Here is a 22,504-nt window from a genome sequence, read left to right on the forward strand (position 1 = left end):
CTGAATGCCAGTTACTGTAACAAGCATGAGACTAAAGGGTGACTACAGCATGATCCCTGCTCTGAAGGGGAGAATGGAGAAGACAGAAAGTTAATCTAAGATTACCGGTGAGACAAGGGCAAAAACCTAGGTGTACACAGATTGGGGCAACATTAAGATTTAGAAAAGGTTTTCTTTCACCCTTGAGAATTTCTAATTCTCCAAAAATTCCTCTGTCTGTAGTCTAGTTAGCTATATTGTGCCGGTGTTGCTTTATTCGTTTTAATAATGTACCGTGGTTATGTAAGATTTTACCATTAGGGGAAGTTGGGTAAAGAGTATATAGGACCTCTCTGTGCTATTTTTGCAACTTCTTGTGAGTCTATAATATTTCAAAATTAAAAGTTAAAAAACAATCCCCAAGAAGAATTGTATCATAAGTCCCTATCAGCAAATGCTTTACTTATTACTTAAACAGTATCATTAAACAAAAACAATCATTTTACTTAATACTTCAGAGAGGCAGGGAACCAGTGAGGAAATAGGAAACAGAAGAAGCCCAAACATAAACTTGATCCACTTCAGTATTTTGCCAAGAACTGATGCAGCTGGGAAAGTCCTCACTTTTAGATTCCAAATGGATACTTACAAGACCATCTGGGCCTTTCCTTAGGTCTTAAAACAGGCATATCTTCTAGCAATTTTTCCCTAACCGTTAAGATGGAGAAAGGAAGAGGTTTACCCAGAACAAACCACCAGGATATGAAAAAAGAGAATACTGACCTATTTACCTACCTCCAAAAGCTGAGGGAATAATCTCTCCAATATGCAGACTACAGAAATATCTATTATACCACCCTATATTTTTGAAGGTCACTAATAATTTTGTATTGTTCTTTCTTTGAGTTTGGAATCATATTTTTAAATTTTAAGTAGAAAGAAAATTAACAAGTCTGTGCAAATACATCATCGTCTGTAGAAAGGGAAACAAAATACTACATTTGTGAACTAAATAGTTTTGCGAACATAATTTCACACATTAGGACAAACTTGTTCAACTGAAATGTGCTTGGAATTGGGTGTTCTACTTAGGTTTGGTTTTTTGTTTTTTGTTTTATCTGAAAAACTCTAAACATTTTTACCATTTTGATTTCAAGCAATATGATTGTGGTTATAATTGCAGTTGTTATATTTACCATTTATTGAGAGCTTTCCATGGACCATGAACTATGTACTAAGTGCTTTATAAACATCGGATTTTACCCCTATAAAAGCCCTAAGAGATATTCTCATTTTGCAAAAGAGGAAACAGAAAATGAGAAATATTGAGTAGCATGCCTGGCATCATTCCCTAGTAATTGCTGCAAAAGAGATTTCATTCCAAGCCTATCTCCTTAAAAAGCCTGTATTAGTAAAACATGATTTGGTTCTAGTATTTTCTAATACTACAATATCTTAGGATTAAAAGGGTCCTTAAAAGATCCTCTGATCTAACTCACTGGCCTTGAGGCTAGTTAGATATTTCTCCATTCTAGAGATTAAGCAATAAAAAAATATTGACCAGCCCAAAGTCACAAAACTGGTATAGCCAAACAAAAACAAAGTTTGCACAACCTGAGGTAAGGCCATCCCCATCCCAGGGAAGTTCAAGAAATCCATGCCTGGTATTTATAGATCTCCTCCTATGAGCTGTTGTCATCTGCTCTACAGACATCTCTCAGTGCACACCAACGGAAGAGTTAGGATACACATGTATATAATTTGAACGTAAAGAAAATTAAACTCAACCTCTATTGACCCCAGGATTTTGCTTAGAAACATTTTTATTTTCAGCACATAACACAGAACTAGATACATAAAAAGTACCAATAAATATTTACTCAATTCCTATGTTAGCCTACCTCTCCATCCTCCTGGATATAGTCTCCCCTCATTATTCCCACAACCCCAGTAGCTCTATTTCTTGTCTTATACATAGGGACCTGATACTCTCTCATCCTCTTCAATTTCGCACTTTCACCCATCACCCTGATCAAAACAACCAAGAACTTTTTCCTTCTTTGGAGATAAACAGGGGTCAGCAAGTCATGAATATTTCAAATTTGGGTTTTATTGTCTATCAGAACAATGCCAGAAGTCAAGTTAAGAAAAAAAAAAAAAAGGATACTATAAAGTGAGATCTCCTGTTCCTTGTGTTAGAAACTGATATTTTCCTGGAGTGCCTGGGTGGCTCAGTGGGTTAAGCATCTGACTCTTGATTTCAGCTGAGGTCATGATCTCAGGATTGTGAGATCAAGCGCCATGTTGGGCTCCATGCTGGTCCTGGAGCCTGCTTATTTAACATTCTCTCTCTTCCTCTCCTTCTGCCCCTACCCACCACCACCCCTCCCCCGTGCACATATTCTCTTGAAAGAAAGAAAGAGAGATAGAGAGAGAGAGAGAGGGAAAGAAAGAAAGTTGTACTTTATAGTAATTTGGCTGTTTGATTTTTTTTTTTTGCTAAGTCAATTCATTTTATAATTATTTCAATATTACCTGAATTAACTAGGGTCAACTTATTTCTTTAATCTTCCATAATAACAAATATATCTTTTGTTAAGTAGTCAGTACTCTCAAAAAAAGCCTCTAAGAATTATCCTTGGTGAGGAAGAATCAGGGGATTTTGCACCTGCTGCTCTTCAACGCTTGGAACCCTTACTTCTGGCAGTTGTCCCAGCTCCTCTCTCCACTCTCTCTCTCTCTCCATCATTCCTCTTCAACTTCCCCCCAATACTGTCCGTGGAACTCAAGTTCTTCTTCCATTGTGAAGAACAGCACAGCTCTCTGGCCTGAGTCCCTGTCTCCAAATTCAACTCCAAGTCCACCTTTAGTCAAGGTGATCAGTTGAACCAAATATCACCCATATGATTAGCTACAAAAAGGGACAGCAGATAATCTGATATATTCTTTAATAGTAAGATTCACCCTTCTTAAAAGGCAGCTTAGAGTTAAAATATTTATTTGTTTTTGTTAGAGAATTGAACATGCATTTGAACTGAGAGGCTGTACAATTACATGAGGTAATTCATTGCTTAAAACATCTAATTATGCCACTGTCCCCTAATCATCATTTCTCTTAACTCTTGACTAATATATTTAAAGAAAAATAATGCTTTTTCTGTTTCCAGCATCTGAGTCTCTAGTGAATTGTTATCTAGTTAGACAGTTTCATCTTATGTTTCTCAAGTATTTTTTAATTTAAGTTTCATAAAATTAGGCTTTTGAGTTTAAGAGAAAGTCAAGCTTGTAGAGTCCAAAACCCTCATTTTTTACATAGGAAGAAACTGAGGTCATATAGCTGTGTTCCCTTTTGTTGTCCATTTTATTAGTCTTGATTTACTCTTAAAAACGGGCCTCCAAATTTCATATGTAGGGCAAGAAGGGCAGGAAACATCAGAAGGGTAGAACATCGCCTTAAAGTAGAGAGAAACTACACTGAGGTTATTAAAATAAATTTATTATCCGCCCAAATCCTGGCCTCAAAGATTAAGGCTTTGCCAATACACTCAGCTTAGTATAATCATTATTCACGTGCCTGCCTAGTAGATAAACATTTTAAATCATTCTCACAACCAGGAAGAGAATGGGCAGGGAGAGAAGGATCTGATCACGCCTCTCTAAGTCCACGCTTGCAGTCAGACCCAAAGGAACCTTATTGAAAGGGGCTTTTATCAATCTCAGAGTAGATTAAGACCCAGTGGATGTTTTCATTATCTGCATTTCCTCTCCAGTCTGTGCTCCTATGCTATTCCTCAGACAACTAGATTGTCTTTAAAGATTTATTTATTTATTTTAGAGAAAGAGAGAGAGACACACAAGCAGAGGGAACAGCAGAGGTCTCTATTCCTCAGCCTCACCATACCTCTTGACAAAACACACACCAAGAGAAACTCTCGCCTCTTGGTCCCCAATCTTGCAACCAGAATTCTTATTTCTACCCACCTCTTATCCTTAAGCTCTCCTCCTCATGAGTTAGGATGTTCATAGAGGATAGTTCCCTATTAAACACACTTTCTGCAGATTACATATGCACCCATATTGCAGTTACCTACATTCAGGGACATTTTGGCTCATTTTTGCAGCATTCAGTAAGATGGTTCCAACATCTGACCCTCACAGCCTAAGGGAGCTATCACCCCTGTTGGTTCCTCTAGGTGTAGCCATTTAAACAGATAAATCTTACTATATAGATTTGAAGTTGAAGTGTTAGAGAATAAAACATGCTGATGGACACGAACTGACAAATTCTGAACAAAATTTACTAATGGACATGCCCGGATCCACTGAGAAACATCACATGAGCTACCGCACAAAGACGTTTTGAAAGCTCGTATCCAGGTTCCATGGCGCAGGTACAAATTAATGAAAATAACTGATTACGTACTCAGGTGCCTCAGGCACCAGCTTCTGAGACAGAACACAATGGGCGCGGCCATTACATTCACCCACCAAGCCTCCGATCCTTGTCTTTCTTTTGCAGCCTCTTCTCTCTGCCTACTCACCCCTCAGCCTTTTAATATTTTAATAGGCTTTTCCCAGAGTTGGCTAGAAATGTTTGATTCGTTTTCAATGGTCCAGAAGATATGCCATTTTTACTTTCCTAGTGGTGGCTGATTTGTTGGAAACTGCAAAACTGCTTCGTGGTTTATAAATGTTTCTACTTTCTCACCCATTTCCAGCTTAGACAAGAAGACGTCATTAGTCATGCTTTCTGTTAGATTCTCTTAAACTCCACTTAACCTCCCTCTTTGTGTTAAAACCAAGAGAGGTGGCTAGTTTAGCTAAGTTAAATTTAGATTTTTATTTCTCCCCTTCTGCCTGCAGCCCTCACCCCTGATCTTGAGAGCTCCCTGGAAAGAGGGATTGTTTTTTGTTTGTTGAAATTCAATAACTTTTCTCGACAACTGAGCATTCATCCCCGGTGTTGACCTGAAATAATGTAACAAATCATTTGTCCATCAAATCCATTTTAATGGGAAAAAAAATCTATACAAATCTTTTTGTAGTGCTGCTGGCTCTGAGGCATCTTTTTCAAAGTTTCTATGCTGGTAATACATAGCGGGTTCAATATTATTCTCGTGGTCCATTATAGTCATTACCTAGGAGGAGCTGCACAAAAAAAATTAAATAGACTTATTCCCTTCCCTCTAGGAGTTCACAGTCTATGACAGCTTTAAGGTCTGTCTTATAAGATAGATCCGAATAGGCACAGGCTAGAATTATTAACTTAAGATGTGAACAGATAGGTCAAGGCCAAACATTTTGTCATGATTAAATCCCCTTGACATTTTGCCTGTGGTACAGCTCTTAATGAATACCTGAATAGATAATTAAGGAGCGAATGTGGTACTGATCAAGAAGAATGGAACTTAACAAGCCAGTGTGTTATCAAGGAATCAAAGGAAGAATGATGCTACGTCATACGGAATAAAAATAAGTAGTGTTTGCAGATGGAGAATAAGCTCTAAGAGATTAAAAAATTCAGTGAAATCTCCCAGCAGTCCATGATGGAGAGGCAGCGTATCCTTACTGAGGCACGTATGTGCTGGTAGTGGTGTTAGTGCAACTTTATAAAGCTATTATATGTGAGCCAGTCTCAGAACGGGTTCACATTTAATGAAACTCATACAGAGCAAGGGCATTCACCTTTATTCGTGCCTCCAAAAAGATTTAAAGACTTATCTATTGTATATAGTCTACACGAGACTTATTGAAGTCCATGTACTGTCTTCTCTATCACTCTTCAATCTCCAAGAACTTTTGACTCTTTACCCAGATTTCTCTCTTTGATGCAAGACCACGTGGACCCCCACCTGCCTCCTTTCCCCCCATCACCCAGCCCTTACTCCCGATACAACACGCTCCTCTGCCACACAGTCTCCTTGCACACAAAATTTATTGTCTATTCTGATTACTTTTTTCAGGAAAATTCATCTCTCAGTTTTTAGGGTTTTTTCCCCCTAACGAAGTAGAGGGTAGGGGAGGAGTTCAGAGAAGGTTAAAATGCAATGCCAACATTATTGGTCATGAAATTTAAGGGTACAGGAAAAGGTGTAAACTATTACACACATACATACACACACACACACACGCCCGCGTGCGCGCAGACACACAGAATAATAGCTTTGTTCCATCATTATAGTAAGTATATCAAAACCAGATATAGGATATAATACACAAATTTTCATTCTTAGGCCACAAATCTCAGCTGTGCAAAGGTGAAATTTTGTTTCTGTGACTAAACTGAGAGCTCGTGACTCCCACAAAAAAATGATAGACATTTAAATTTGCTAATTCAAAGTAGCTTCATTTAAAAATTGGCAACTTTACCTTTCAAGTACAATCTTAATCCCTTAACGCTTACCCAGTCCACCCACACATGTAGCATGTAGGTTCAGAAGCAGCTTCTGAAACGTGGAAGGGGAAGGCAGGTGGAGGGATGAACAGCTACAGTAACTTTGCCAGTTCCGTGTGAGGTTTAGCTCCCTGTCAGGTGTTGGCATCAGCACTCACCAAAGCATTCAAACACTTCCATGTTCTCCAGCGCAGGGCTGGATAATCCACATGCTTCTACCCGGCAACAGCGCCTCTCTGCACTGACCGTCTGCTTGTGGCCAGCCTTCTCCGGAGAGCACAGGAAACCCTCACATGTCCTTTACCTGTTGGGAGCCCAGGGGGATTTAGGGCTGACTCAGCCCCTGTGCTAGTTTACCTGGCACCACAGCTCCCCAGTCCCCTCGCATCACGCAAGACATATGGCTTCTGCTAGAGATTTGCCCTTTCCTTGAGCTGTGTGTTAGGATTTGGGACAGGAATCACCTCTATTTGGGCACCCCCCTCCAAGCTCTTTTGGTGATTTCCACCTCCCCCCTTCCCCAAAAGAGCTTTAGACTCCAAGTGGACAGGGTTTTTCATTCTCACATTTTGTTCCCACTGATTTCAAGAAAACTGCTTTGAGAGTATCACACAGGCTTACCCACTTCTTTAGGTTGGGGAAACACTCAGTTCTGGGAGTCCTTCAGTATTTGGTCTTGACAGTCACAACAAAGATGGTAGAATTCAAAAAAATAAATAAAAAGAAAAAAAAAGCTCTCTCAAGTATCTGGCCTTTGCAGTTGAAAGCCATGGCTTTTAAGCTTTGGAACTCAGGCAAGAATTTGACTATTCTAGAAAGGCCCTTTTGTGCTCTACCTTCTTTGAGCAATAAAGTACAGTCCAACTGCCTAGTATTAGTGGGAGAAGGTAAAAAATGAGTAACTAGGAAAGAAGAATATTTGGATATATGATAAAAGCATGCAGCATTTGATAAGCAGGAATTATATACACAAAACCATAGTAATTTCAAAAACTAATTATAATGCCATACTTTAGTAAAACGGAACTCTTTTGAGAATTTGCAAAATATTTAATATCAAATATTTACCTGGATTTCCCAATAATGATACGTGGATACAAGTAACTCTACATGTTTATTCTCACTTTTGAGAAAATTCTAAAGGAAAATCAGAATATTCATAATTTAAATAATGATGGATAAGGTTATTCACCTTATCAAAGGAATATCTTCATTTTGTTATTTTTTAAAGTCACATGAAAGTGTACCTATTCTATCTGGATTTTAACCCAAATATCATGACTATATCTCATATTCTTGCTGACACCATTTCCTCACACCTTTTCATTCTGTTGCCCAAACCAGTTCCTCTTATTCTACTTACACCTACCTTTTGCATAATTTTTATTTTTAATCTCTTTTCCCTACATTTTACTCTATGTTTTCTTTCCCTATTGTTCTAACCAACACTGATCACAATATTACAGATGAAAACACCACAATGTAAAAGTTTTATTTGAATTGTGAAAAATCCCAAATCGTTGTGTTTACCTATTCACTTTCTTCTAAGAGAATGTGTGAAACTATAGAGTGTGTGCTCAACATTAGGAAGGAACAAAGAGTAGTCTGACATCATGCTCTCATCACCATGAGATTGCTGTGCTCTCACAAATGCTCTTCTCCAATCGGTCCCCAGGAACCTACACTACTTTTAAACTTATTCTGGGGAAATTGCTGCAAATGTTTAATATATATTATAATGTGCTATATTCTATGTCCTTAGATACACAAAATGTGCTAGACCAGAGTTACCATATTCTGATTATTGACATGAATTATTTATATTGCTGAAGTTATAACTAGCGTCAATTACATTATTGAAGTTCTAGTTGAAGATAAACACATGAAGGTATTGTCTAATTAAGTCCTCACATGAACTCCGGAGGGTAAATATGTTCTCACCTCTCCACACGAGGGACTGTCTCAGATTTAGGAATTTGCTAAGATCACCAGCTCATAAGTACTTAATTCAGAACTTGAACTCCAGTTTATCTGACACCCAAGTCTGAGTTCTTTCCACTCCTCATACAAACACCAAAATCATGATACATAATTATTGCATATTATCTCTCATTTTATAGAACAAATATTTTTATTCCCAATTACAGACAAGCAAACTGATCAAGCAAGTTGAAGTCAGTTCAGATCCACCACTGACTGTTTCCTGGGGGAAAGGAGAAGTCACTGGCAAGCACGGATAGAGTGTGGGCAAGGCCACAAAGGAGGAGAGGGCATGGCAGGTGCAGGAAATGATGAGAAGTTGGGGTGGCTTAAGAATAACGAGGAAGCAAATGCTTGGAGATAAAGTTAGAGAAGATCATTGGAACCAGATTATGAACTCTTTGTAAGCCACTCTCAAGAATGGGCTTTGGACCATAGTACATAAATGATTGCAGTAGAAGTTATGCACAGAATGATATAAAGAGATTGATTGTTTAGAAAGTTACTCTTGCAACTTACCAAAAATGGTCTAGAATGTGAGACACTGAAAACAATCCCTAAAGGAAGTGTCCGCTACACTTGAGTCACTAGAGAGATAGAGGCTATGACCAAGTCAAGTTGGCTGCTGTTTTTTACATTGTTTTCATAGGACCTTAATACATTTTTAGTATATTTTCTCCCTGACTTGTACCTATAAAATACACAAAATATGTGTGGAATACTAGGCAAAGTTTTTGTCTACTACCCTAATACAATGTGACTGGCTTTTTTTGACATTGCACTCCACAAACATTCAACAATTATCCCTACTTCTAGTTCCCAAAAGAGTCTTTTGATCCACTCTGTGCCTGTATTTACATGTTTCCTATTTTTCTTGTGTTATTTTCTCACTGTTTTCTTTAATCACATAAAGCTTTTGGATCCAATTTGAAAATAAGGCAAAAGACAAAACATAATAGAAAACATTGTTAACAAATGTACATACAATAATGGACAACAGTTGGACAATGTGTTCATTTGAATAAAATGGAAGATACTATCTAGAAGTACAATCTCTACTCCTTAATCAATAAGTAACTTTGCAACACAAAGCTGTTACTAAGAAAGTGTCAGTAAACAAACTTAAGGGATTTTTCTCAGCATTTCACAATACACAGTAACCTCACAATAGTGGAAAAACAGTATAGATATAAATAATGTAAAATATTGTGTTCACAGGGCCAAGGCATAATATCTGTAAGATATAATTTTATTCTTTGTTTTAATATGTTCATTTTTAATTAGTAACACTACACGTGATAAGTTTAAGGCACAAATGTACATTCATTACTTTATTTCTTAGAGTTTCCTTGATGAAGGTCACAGTAAGAATGGGGCAAAATGGTGCTGAAAGTTTAGGGCACATTACTGATCATGCATCAGAGAAGCCCTCAACCCTCAGCACATTTCTAGTCCCCCTAAAAATTGCAGATCCGTGGTCATGCTATTTAGAAAAGTAGCTTTTCCAGGACATCTTCAAAATAAGAGTATATTTTATTATTCCTGCAAGCATTGAACTAAAGGCGATATAGTGAGTTGGCCAGTTAGCTCAATTGGTTAGATCATGGTGCTAAAAGGGATACACAACTGAAAATGGGATCCTTTTGCAGATATTGTAAACATTATGTAAAAACCATTGCTAAAAGCATCTGTGACTAGAAATGTTATAATCACTAGTCACAGAAAACTAAAGAATAGTTTCCATACATTTATGGAAGAACAAGAGATTCACTTTCAGCTGGACAAATCCTTCCACTGGATAAATTACTTTCTGTTGTAAATTAAATGCGTATTTGTAAACTATATTAACTGTTAAAAATAATACAGTCTGAAAATCACGTGCATTCTGAAGTTGGACTATCGGTATGCTACTTAGGGCTCACAGTAGTAAGCTGAAGGAATGCCAGGCATATATAATGCACAAAGTTTACTTTATGGTTTTCCTAAAAAGATAAGTTCCGTGTCAATTTGTCAGTTTAGGAAAACCTAGTTTTTGGATTTTTGTTCACTTGATTAATGCAGATGTATATTCTAGATTCGAAATCTAAAATCCAACCTCTCTTTAGGATTTTTACCATCATTTGGTGACAGACTACAGCTGTGGTAAATACAGTATTATTCCACCACTAGCTATACTGAAGAGCTAGTCAAATTTCAAATATTTCTTTTTGCATCTCTTTCTTTCCTTAATTTTCTATTCCTTTCATCCTTTCTCCCCTTGCCACAAAAAGAAAAAAAAAAAAAAGAAAGAAAGAAAAAGTGTCCTTTGTCTAGTTGTTCCATAGACAAAAACTTTGTCCCTAGAGTGGCTGAGTCTGGTAAAGGGGCTAATGTCTTTTGTAGAAACAAAGATTTGGTAGCTACACTAGGATCAGGCCCAGGAAGTGTCTGGGGAATTTATAGAAATTGGGTCCTAACTAGCTGAAGCCAGAGTCTGGAAGAAGAGCCATAGAGATCTTCACAGCACCACAATTTTAAAATACTATTCCAAATGTTTCAAATACATGGACAATTATTCATTCTTCCTTTCCTCTGACTAATATTTTTTTGAGTTCCTACAATATGCCTAGCATCAATACAGGCATCAGAAATCAAAGGTAGACAAAACAAGAAAGATGCCTTGCCTATGGGAATTTACATTCTGGGGGTGATATTCAAATTACAAGAAGAGGGCACCTGGGTGGCTCAGTGAGTTAAGAGTCTGCCTTTGGCTCAGGGGCTCCCTGCTTAGTGGGGAATCTGCTTCTCCCTCTGCCCCCCAGCCCCCGTGCATGCTCTCTCTTTCTCTTGCACCAAAAGCATGCAAAAATAAATTAATAAATCTTAAAAGAAAAAGATAAACCAATAAATAAAATATCCCTGATAGAAGTAAATGTTGTGAAGAAGGAGGAGGAAAAAAAAAAAAAAAAAACACCGACAGTGTAACTAACAAGGAATGTAGAGAGACTTGAGATAGAGTGATCCCAGTTAGGCAGGGATATTTATCTGAAACCTGAGTAATGAGCAATAGTCAGCCATGACCCGCGGGAAGAACAATCCAGGTATCCAGATGGATAGATCAGCTAACTCAAAGACTCTAAAGTAGGAACAAACAGACCATCCAGATATGGCTGAAATTAAGTGAAGAGGAAAAGTGGAAAGAAACCAAATCAGTGAATAAGAGTGTCTCACTCATGTAAGGTAGGGGAGGGGTGAGGGGGAGGGTAGAGAGTTTAGATTCTTATCCTAAGAATAATGGGGTGACATTATAAGCTTTGAAAGAGGATATTTTTGTGATCTGATTTCTTTTTGAAAGATCCCTCTGGCTAATGTACGGGGAACAGGTTAAAAGAGAAGCAGGAAGTCCAAGTGAGAGACTACTGCAGCTAAGAACAGACAGTGGCGGACCCTATGAGAGAAGGAAGAAGCGAGAAGAGGAGACATGGGCACATTCAGGATAGCTGTGAAGAGAAAGTCACCAGCCCTTGCTAAAGGATCACAGGTGGGAGGTGAGGGACAAAGAGAATCCTTTATCCCTAAAAGGGGAGAGAAGGCAAAAGGAATTGTGAGGCTCAGAGAGATGCTAAGGGAATTTTCTTATAAAGGAGAGAAGAATATGTAGGAAAATGGCTATGTAAAGTACAGATTCTCTGCTTAATAATTCCGTTCTGGAGGAATGATGCTTGCCCTCACCCGCCACAGGTGAGCGTCCAACCCTTTTATTGGTCTAATGAGCTGGGTACACATGGGCAGGACAGCCCGCAGCCACACAGAGGGAGCCCAGCTGGCAACAGCCATGCTAGAGCATGATCAAAGGAGAGAAGATGAATCCTTCCTCACTGTTTAACCTGGTGACCTGAATTAGGAACCCTCTCCCAGTACAGGCTTCAGCCTAATTTGAGACAGCAGTGTGGACAGAAATAGGCAGTCAGGCAATCAACAACACGAATGAGGACCTACAGAGAGCCACGTTCATTAGAAATCAATCATGAAAGGTTTGAGGGTGGGGGTGCCCTACAAAAGATTAGGAAGAGTATGAATTAATTCCTGATTGACATCAATAAGAAAAAAAAGGTATAAGCAATATCTACTTGGTATCAGAGAGAGTCTTTTTTTTTTTTAAGATTTTATTTATTTGACACAGAGACAGCCAGTGAGAGAAACAGCCAGTAAGAGAGAGACAAGCAGGGGGAGTGGGAGAGGAAGAAGCAGGCTCCCAGCAGAGGAGCCTGATGCGGGGCTTGATCCCAGAACACCGGGATCACGCCCTGAGCCGAAGGCAGACGTTTAACGACTGAGCCACCCAGGCGCCCCTCAGAGAGAGTCTTAGCATCAAAGTGGGCTACATGTGACTCTTAGCAGCTCGGCTAATATTCTGCCCATGATGCTTACGATTTCATGGATCCATGATTGGATAGGATGGAATGGATATACTCTCAGCACAGCTGTTAGTTACAATAGAAATAATCTAGAAATTAAAAGCAATGAACTTAGAAAGAAGGGAAATTCACACATAGTACACATGACTTCTGTGAAAGGCAGTGAAGGACACTTTCACATCCATTAGTTTCATCTAATCACACCAAAAAACACAGAAGAGAAATTTTACTAATCCCCATGTTCTAGAAGAGGAAACTGAGAAGTTATGAAACCTGCACAAAATCCACAACGGCACAACTGGGAACTTCCAAGAATAACTCCCCCCCACCCACCCTGACCTGGCGGCAGCCACACATAGCCTACGCTGTGAACATGCAGGACCCATGTGGGGAGCAAGTGTTGAGGACTGCCGTTGACTGAGGTTGTGGCAATTCTAAGGAAAGGCACAAACAGGAAAATATTCAGATTTAAATAAGCCTCTTTGATTTTGCTGAATAATAAGTAGCAATATGGAAAAGCATTAAAATTAAGTCCATGACAGACATTATTAACAAAATAATAGCCACCATGGGAATTCTAAAAAGGAAGTGGTCACCTAACCTGTAGCCTGCAGACATGCAGTCAATAGTCAGTGGTGCCTGGAACAGCCCTGTAATGATATTCAGAGTCTTGCTTATTGTATTTCTCCCTCAGAGGTAATATCCCCACTGCGTACCTTGAGACATCTATGTCACATCCAATTAAGCCTCGTCCAACTCTCATGGTCTATAAATATGCCTTTGAAATTGTCCTTTGGGTTAAAGATGGGAGAAGAAACTACAGACTCTAAGTCATAAACACACAGATGCCATGGAATGACATATCTTTAGATAATATGACTGGCATTTAAAGTTGTTTGTGTCTTACACCCATAACTCCCAGAAACTTAAAGCGTACCTACATTACACACACACACACACACACACACACGGTGTCCAGGTAATGTCATATATTTTCAAAAATTGCGTGGGTATGTGCCCAAATACCAGGCAGAGAGGAGGTTAGATATAATAATAAACATTTTAAAACCTGGGAACTTGACAAAGCTTTTCAGCTACAGTAAGTTACAGCTACCAAACTTTTTTAAATTTTATTTTGAAAAATTTTAAACCTACAAAAAGATTACAAAAGCAGCAAACGAACACCCCTATACCTTTCACCTGGATTCACCCGTTGTTAACATTGTCCCGCACTTGCTTTCTAAATCTCTCACCAAAACGCAAACTTACACATATTTTTCTTGCTGAACGATTTGAGAGTAAGTTGCAGACATCATGATTCTTCCCTCCTAAGAATTAGTTTTCTTAACCACCATACAATGATTAAATTCAGAAAAATCTTACACTGATAAAATCAAACTAACATAAAATACATATTCATATTTCATCGATTATCCTAATTATGACCTTTATAGAAAAAAAATTATTTTTTTTTCTAATCCAGGCTCCAATCCAGGATCACACCTTGCATTCAACAGCCACAGCTCTGTAGTCTCCTTTAATCTGAAGACAATGACGTGAGTTTTGAAGAATGTAGTTCTGTAGAACATTCTTTAGTTTCGGTTTGTCTGATTCAAGGGTACACTTTTATATATACCTAAAATAATAGCTTTTTTCCCAATGCAAGACTGTTACAGAAGCTGTCATAGAAATATACCAGAGGAAATCTACATGCTAGGTTTGGGGGCTCATCTCCCATTACATTATTTTGTCTTTAAAATAGGGCTCCCTGTTTCCATATCTCACTTGTTCTTTTCATTGTTCTCCACCAACTTTCAAACAAAAACATCACACCTAATCTGTCCTAACTTTCAAAGTCATTTCTTTTTTTTTTTTTTTTAAGATTTTATTTACTTATGCGAGAGAGAGAGCATGAGCAGGGTATAAGGAGAAGCAGGCTCCCCACTGAGCAGGGAGCCCAAGGCAGGGCTCTATCCCAGGAACCCCGGATGTTGATCCCAGGACCCCTGGGATCATGACCTGAGCCAAAGGCAGATGCTTAACTGACTGAGCCACCCGGGCTCAAAGTCATTCCTGAAGCCTTAACCTAAGCCCATACTTTGCCTTCACCATTTGGCAAGGATTTTCATTTTCCTAGGTTCCTTTACATAGATACACTTATAGTTCTCATACTCCCCTCCAGGGTAGGGTTTTGTATCACTATTTTCGTCATTTCCCTCTGCATCAGAAATGCATTCCAGGTGCCACAAAGAGAAAGACCAAGCAACAGTGGCTTAAACAAATAAGAGTTTCTTTTTCTCACATGAACACCATCCAGAAGTAAGTGCCTGCTGACACTGGATCAGCTGTTCGGCCATACCATTAAGATCCTAGGCTCTTTCTTTTACTCTACCAGCTTTTGTGCATTGGTTATGGTGTTAAATCCTAATTTCCCAAAGCATGCCAAGATGGCTACTGTTGCACCAGACATTAAGTCCATGCTCAAAGCAGGAAGAAGGGAAAGACTGACATGAAACTCCATCTTTCCCCTTTAATCAGGAAAGCAATAGCTTTTCCAGAAATTCCCCAAGAAGACTTCTATTTCTTAGATCTCATTGGTAGGAATTTGGTCACATCGCCTGTCTCACAGCCAAGGCAGCAGAAAACACAGGGACTGGGAGTACCATTAATGTTGAGGCCTGTCATCTCATTTTCTGGTACTGAACACATTGTCACCACAAAAAAAAAGGGGGGGGGAATTCCATTATGAAAGGGAAGGGGGAAATAGGTTATGAGTAGGGCAACTAGAAATTCCTCTATCTCCTCCCAATCACTTTAACTGGATCCATTCTCTACTTCTCAATTTTATTCTGTATTTCTTCTCAATTTTTCTTCATTTATCTTCTCTTCCTAGTACTTCCCCTTGAAAAACGAACTTTCAAACATTTTTGTTAACATTTTATCTTCCACCCAGAATCAAATAATATTAAACAACAGTCGGTACTGTCTCCTCTCTCGACATGTGAGGAAATCCGAAATCCAGCAAGAGAAAGTGACTTGCCCACATTTGCCCATCAGTTTAGAGGCATACCCAAGAATAAAACATAACTCTGCTAAACATCAGTATTGATACTAAATATCAGAATAAATGGTGCATATTTGTCCACTTTATTCTGTTTGGTTCCTCTTGCCCATAACTTGGCCATTTAAATATAAAGTTCTCCAAGAGGATTCCTCAATTCATTTGTTTATTTCTAGAAACTTCTCTAAGAAGAAAGATCATGAGAATGGTATTTCCCCCTCTTTTAATTTTTTATTTACTCTCTAAATATGAAGGAAGGAGAGACCAGGGTAAGAAATCTTTGTCTTCACTGGAAATCATTGCACCATATGAACCATGAGTCTGAATTTATAAAGTTGCCATCTCCAACACATCTGCCAAGAAACAATAGGAAAATGTCTGTTTAGATGCCTTATGTCCGTCTTTGACTTTGTGGGGAAATATCTTAGAACATCCAGGGTTACACAAACATAAAATACCCTCATGAAGTAGTATCTCTTCCTTGCACTGGAAAGATTTCAAAAAAGAGACAGATCACCCAGAATAGAAGTCAAAGAAGAAGTCAGTCAGAAGGTATAATTGACCTTGATCATGAAGGGTAAGATTTAGAAAAAGAAGATATGCAGGGACCCTATCATAAGCCAAAAAAGGAAGGGGCTGAAATATGAATGACTTTTCAGGGGCTCACAAGCAGGTCAATATGGGGGAATAAGTTGAGGCACCATGTTAAGAACACACGCTCTGAAGGGAGTCAGACCTGGGTCTGAATCAATCCTGCCACTTACCAGTTCTGCGCTCCCACACAACTTACTCCTCTGTCTTACCTTCTAAACTGTAAGGTCATGATAATATTAAAAATAATTTCATGGGATTATCATGAGGATAAAATGAAGCAAGGCATGTGCAATGCTTAGCCTAGGCCTCACATAATCTAAGTGCTCAAAAACATGAGAGGAAGAACTGCCGATTGGAGAGAAAGTTCAAGTAATGGATTCTTAGGTTTAAAAAATTAGGTTATGGTGAGTTGGGACCACTTTCACTATAAGGCTAAAGTGTAATCAAAAGAAAACCACTAAAAATGTATTACCTGGACATAATATAATACGGACTGGAAATAGTTGAGACAGTAGGAATGGGAATAAGGTGCTAAATGGAAGAGCTATTAGGAAATTCAACTGCCCTTGATTTAGGATCTCTATTTCTTGGCTGCACCACTAGAGTAATCGATAAAACCGAGTGCTGTCATACCAGTGAGTAGGAATAAAATGTGATGGTTGGATAGTCGAGAAAACTGTTTTGTCATGATTTGAGAAATAAGCTAGAAACGCATAGAGAATTCAGAAACTTTGGCTACTCTTTGTGTTGGAAAATATCTGCATCCATTCAATAAATTCTTACAGAACACTTATTACGACAGAATACTAAGCCCTAAGATATGTTTATAATAACATCTCACCCAAGATCACTTATCCTGGAACCTCAAAAATCTCGATTCTTAAAAACCATTAAAAAACAAAAGAAGAGGAAAGAAATCTTGCCCTTTTCAGGCCCTCGCTCATAGCGTATTTGCTCATTCTTTACACAGAAGTTTCCCATGTCTGAGTATCTGTATTTGTAGCTACAGGCAGTTCACGTACAAAATTAGAAATGGTAACTAGAGGACTAAGACTACAGAGGCAAACATTAATGATGGGTGAAGACACAGCTGGCGAAGAATTGCGGAGAAAAACTCTACAAAAGACCGGAGTCTGTGTTCACATTTATAGGACACAAATCCCCTCAAAAGGCCCAAAGGTATCATTGTGTTGTTCAACACGGTAACCCAAAGTCACAAAGGGAGATTAAGGTAGTATTTGATAGCTCTCCGAAACTTTGGAGGTAAAGCTAAACAGAAAAATTATATCACAGACAGCAGTACAGAACATGGTTGACAAGTTTTGCTAAAAGGGGGAGACAAGAAACGGGAATGGAACTGGCATGGGAAATGGGGTCATGAAATTTTTTTTTCTTTTGTTTTTAAGAAGGGAGACGTAACAGCACGTTTTCAGGCTGTTTAGAATGAGCTGGGAAAGTGGTAAAAACTGGTAATGTCTAGCGAGCAGGAGGAACCACTGGACTGGGCCCTGAGTAGAGGAGAGGAGGTGGTCCCTGCAGCTCCGGGGGACGCCGACTCTAGGCAAGAGCGAAGAGGGCTCGTCCGCAGCAAGCACGAGGAGGCGGAGCATGTGAGGGGGGTCTGTGGGGAGAGGCCGTGGGGGGAAGAGTGGGGCTCCTCCGAGCAGCCTTAAGAGCACCCCAATATTCAGGTCCTGTTATGAAATGGATCATGTGCTTTTTCTTGCCAAATTTAGCCCCACGAGTGCAGGTCCAAGAGAAACAGAGTTGGGTAGAACTCAAGTTTCGACTTTGCCATTAAAAGTGAATGTAGAAGGGATACATTTTGAATGCTGCCAATCAACAGCCGCCAGATTCGTGAATCTCAACTACTCTGTTTCGAGAGCTACTACTTCCTCCTTCAATGAAGATTTTCCAAATGCTTCCCAGGAATAGCCGGTCACTGAGCATGCAGAATAAACCAAGCAGCTCTTCCCCGGCAATGCCAGACGAGCTAATCCTACACGCTTTGCTTACGGAGTTAGCTTCTTCCAGAAAGGATCTGCATGATAGCAGCTTGGTAGCCTTTGAGGAGATTAAGGTTGCAATTCATCTCAGTGATTCTGTAATTCTGGAAAGAACCTATTTAAAATATATTTTGAACTCCACAATGCTTGATTTTTTAAAATACACACACACACACACAATAGAATATGCCATTTTTTAAATGTGGCTCTGACGACTCAATTTAGACACAAGTAATACAGAAATAGTAAAACTCCTTTTAGGAGCATAGGGGCAGAATCATGGAACTTCATTTCTCCATAAATAAAATTAACCGGAATGCCCACTCCTGCATACAGCAAAAACTTAGTGTACCTCCAGGTAACCCAATCACTCCTGTTTTCTTCCTACTTTTTTCCCTTCAATATCTTTTGGGTTAATATTTTGCCAACTCAAAGCTCTCCATCTCCCGATGTCTCTTCTCCGTAACAGAAGTGATCTATACTGGGCCATCTTTTTTGCGTCATCTAGACTCCGGTGGGAGGGGCATCTGCTTTTGGTCCTTTTGACCACGGCTGGATTTTTCACACAGGAAACCAAACCACGCATGCTAAGTTCCTGGTTTTCTATCCCTGTCATACCTGTTGTGGAGGCTTCGGCTCCCCCACACTGTCCTGCAGTCTGCCTCACACGGGTCAGTCTGCATCTTCCTCTTCCCTCTCATGAGAGCTCTCTGAGTCAGCTAGCTCATTCCTGACTATTTCTGTTCCCTCTGGGGAGTGCTGTAAATTTCAGGACCCCCTTCCATTCCAGTCCAGGGTTTCATAAAATGAGAGAGTGCAAAAAGGAGCGCTCGGGTCTCTATCCTTAAACACATCTCCATTTTATTCGACAGCGGCTAAACCAGGTGGTATGCAGTGAAGAAGGTCCATTGAAGTTTGTGATCTCTTTACCTATCCAGGGTACAATTTCTTACTACTTTCCCTCCAGATTATTTGGTCCCAGCCCAGGGGAATGGAGATTCCGTCTAATCCATTTCTTCCTGTCTTCTGATGAATCCTTATATCTTTGGGAGGCAGGAAAATTGCCTCATCATATGCTAAATCAGTCAAGTTTCTACCAGAGAAAAAGAAACAATAGGATATATATTTTTTATTTTTATCTCTCTCTCTCTCTCTCTCTCTCTCTCTATATATATATATATATATATATGCACACATACATACATATGGTGATTTTTATGCTCATGTTATTTGCATATATGTTCATATATATGTATGTGTTTATGCATATACATGTATAGATTGATAGATATAGATATATAGCGATTTATCTCAATGAATCGGCTTACTCAGTTGTGGGGTCTGTCTGGTCAAGTCTGAAATTCATTGGGCTAGAAATTCTTGGGAAGGAGCTGATGCTATGGTCCACAGGTAGAATTTCTTCTTTCTCAGAGAAACCTCAATTTCTGCTCTTAAGGTCTTCAACTGATTGGATGAGGCCCACCCACATTATCAAGGATAATTTCCTTTTACTTAAAGTGACTGTGAATGTTAATCACATTTACAAAATGCCTTCACAGTAATGCCTAGATTAGTATTGGAATGAAAAACTGGGTACTACAGCCTAGCCAAGTTAACACATAAAACTAACCATCACATATGCATTCTCACTCTGTGGTTTATGTATAAATTTTATGTTCTAAGTTCTCCACACAAATCAGCCTTTGGAGCTTAAAGGAAAAGAGATGTTCTGTCCTCAAAATTCTGGCTCTTGCAGGGGTGCCTGGGTGGCTCAGTCAGTTAAGCATCCCAGTCTTGGTTTTCACTAGGTCACAATCTCAGGGCTGTGGAATCAAGCCCCAAGACCAGCTCGGCCCTCAGCACTGAGTCTGCTTGAGATTCTTTCTCTCCCTTTTCCTCTGCCCCTCTTGCCATGATCTCTCTCACTCTCTCCCAAATAAACAAATGAATAAATGTTTTAAAAAAAATTTTTGGCTCTTGCAATGGAAATCCAGGCTTTTGATAATAATGCTTCATCTAAAAGTTTATAAGTTAATTCCAGTAGTAATGCATTTCTTGGTTCTCAGCTATACTTGTCCACCTCTTGAAATAATGAATATCACTGAAATAAGTGAAGACCCCGTGCAAAAAAAATTTCAGGAAAGAAAAAAAAAACCTCAACCATTGTTTTCGAGCTTTATCCCACCAAGTTCTAAGACCCCACAAATAACCCAAGATTTTTTTCTTTCTCCAAATTTTTTTTTTAATTCTAGTTAGTTAACATATAATACAATATTAATTTCAGGTACAGAATTCAGAAATTCATCACTTACATACAATGCCCGCTGCTCATCACAACAATCCCTCCATGGGGCGCTTGGACGGCTCAGTCGTTAAGCGTCTGCCTTCGGCTCAGGTCATGATCCCAGGGTCCTGGGATCAAGCCCCGCATGGGGCTCCCTGCTCAACGGGAAGTCTGCTTCTCCCTCCCTCACTTGTGTTCCCTCTATCACCATCTCTCTCTCTCTGTCAAATAAATAAAATCTTAAAAAAGAAAATCACAGCAATCCCTGTTTAATCCCCATCACCTGTTTAGCCCATCTTCCCTCAAACTCCCCCATCTCTCCTTGGTAACATCAGTTTGTTCTCTAGAGTTGAGAGTCTGTTTCTTGGTTTGCCTCTCTTTTTTCCCTCTATGTACATTTGTTCTGTTTCTCAAATTCTACATGATTGAAATCATATGGTATTTGTCTTTCTCTGATCGACTTATTTTGCTTAGCATAATAATACTCCCTAGCTCCACCCATGTTGTTGTAAATGGCAAGATTTCACTCTTCTTGATGGCTGAGTAATATTCCATTTTATATATGAACCACCTCTTCTGTATCCATTCATCAGTTGATGGACATTTAGGCTATTTGCGTAATTTGGCTATTGTTGGTAATGCTGCTATAAACATCGGGGTGCATGTATCTCTTTGAATCAGTATTTTTGTATTCTTCGGGTAAATACCTAGTGGTGCAATTGTTGATCATAGGTTACTTCTATTTTTAACTTTTTGAAGAAACTTCATATAGTTTTCCACAGTGGCTGCACTAGTTTGCATTTCCACCAGCAGCGCAAGAAGGTTCCCCTTTCTCTGAATTCTCACCAAAACCCGTCATTTCCTGTGTTGTTAATTTTAGCTGCTCTAACAGGTGTGAGGTGATAGCTCATTGTAGTTTTGAGTTCTATTTCCCTGATGATTAGTGATATTCAGCATCTTTTCATTTGTCTGTTGGCCATCTGAATGTCTTCTTTGGAAAAATTTCTATTCATGTCTTCTGCCTTTTTTTAATTGGATTATTTGTTTTGGGGGTGTTGAGTTTGAAAAGTTCTTTATATATATTTTGGCTACTAACCCTTTATCAGATATGTAATTTACAAATATCTTCTCCCATTCCATAGGTTGCATTTTAGTTTTGTTGATTTTCTTCCTTTGCTGTGCAGAAGTTTTTACCTTGATAAAGTCTCAATAGTTCATTTTTGCTTTTGTTTTTCTTGCCTCATGAGACATGTCTATTAAGAAGTTGCTATGTAAGCCAGGATTTTTAAAAATCAGATCAAATTAATGGAAAAAAATCAAACATGTGAATGTAATAAAAATTTAATGTATTTTGCTTCATTTTTCTAGGTTCTTTATCTTGGTTTTTATGGGAAGTTATTTTTAATGGCATGTTCTTACGTTCTCCTAGACTAATGACATAGGTAGGGTATGAGTGAAATAGGGCATGAACTATTAATCTGGTGAGAATAGTAGATAATGCTAATGAAAATTCAGTCCATCTCCAGTTAATTCAATTCACCACATATCATTCATTCTCATTCATTCACTCACTCATTCATTCATTTCTAAGTATTTATTGACATCTTATACTACTTAAGCACAGGGAATATGACTATGATTTGAGACACAGTCTCTCTGTCCCCAGAATGCTGACAGAAGAGACATATGTGGACAACAATTACAATATAGTGCAACAGGGGGCTGTTGAAACGGGATATGTACAGGCTGCTAAGAAAACAGAGAAGAGGTATACAATCCAGCCTAGAGAAGAAATAGAAGCTTTCAGAG

The 22,504-nt window shown here is 38.9% G+C and overlaps 1 protein-coding gene across 7 annotated transcripts in view; it reads left to right on the forward strand.

Annotated features, from left to right (window-relative positions):
* Positions 1–22,504, forward strand: part of RXFP1 (relaxin family peptide receptor 1) — a 100,265-nt gene that overhangs the window by 4,616 nt on the left and 73,145 nt on the right. Inside the window, exon 2 of one of the 7 annotated variants that reach the window (XM_045798741.2) lies at positions 14,234–14,306. The exons of the other annotated variants lie outside the window; for them this stretch is intronic. The gene's annotated coding sequence lies outside the window, so the exon portion shown is untranslated. The remainder of the gene's footprint in view (positions 1–14,233; positions 14,307–22,504) is intronic. 7 annotated transcript variants of the gene reach the window in all.

This window comes from Ursus americanus, chromosome 13 (assembly GCF_024610735.1).
Source record: "Ursus americanus isolate L20-20 chromosome 13, mUrsAme1.1.p, whole genome shotgun sequence".
Lineage (NCBI taxonomy): Eukaryota > Metazoa > Chordata > Mammalia > Carnivora > Ursidae > Ursus > Ursus americanus.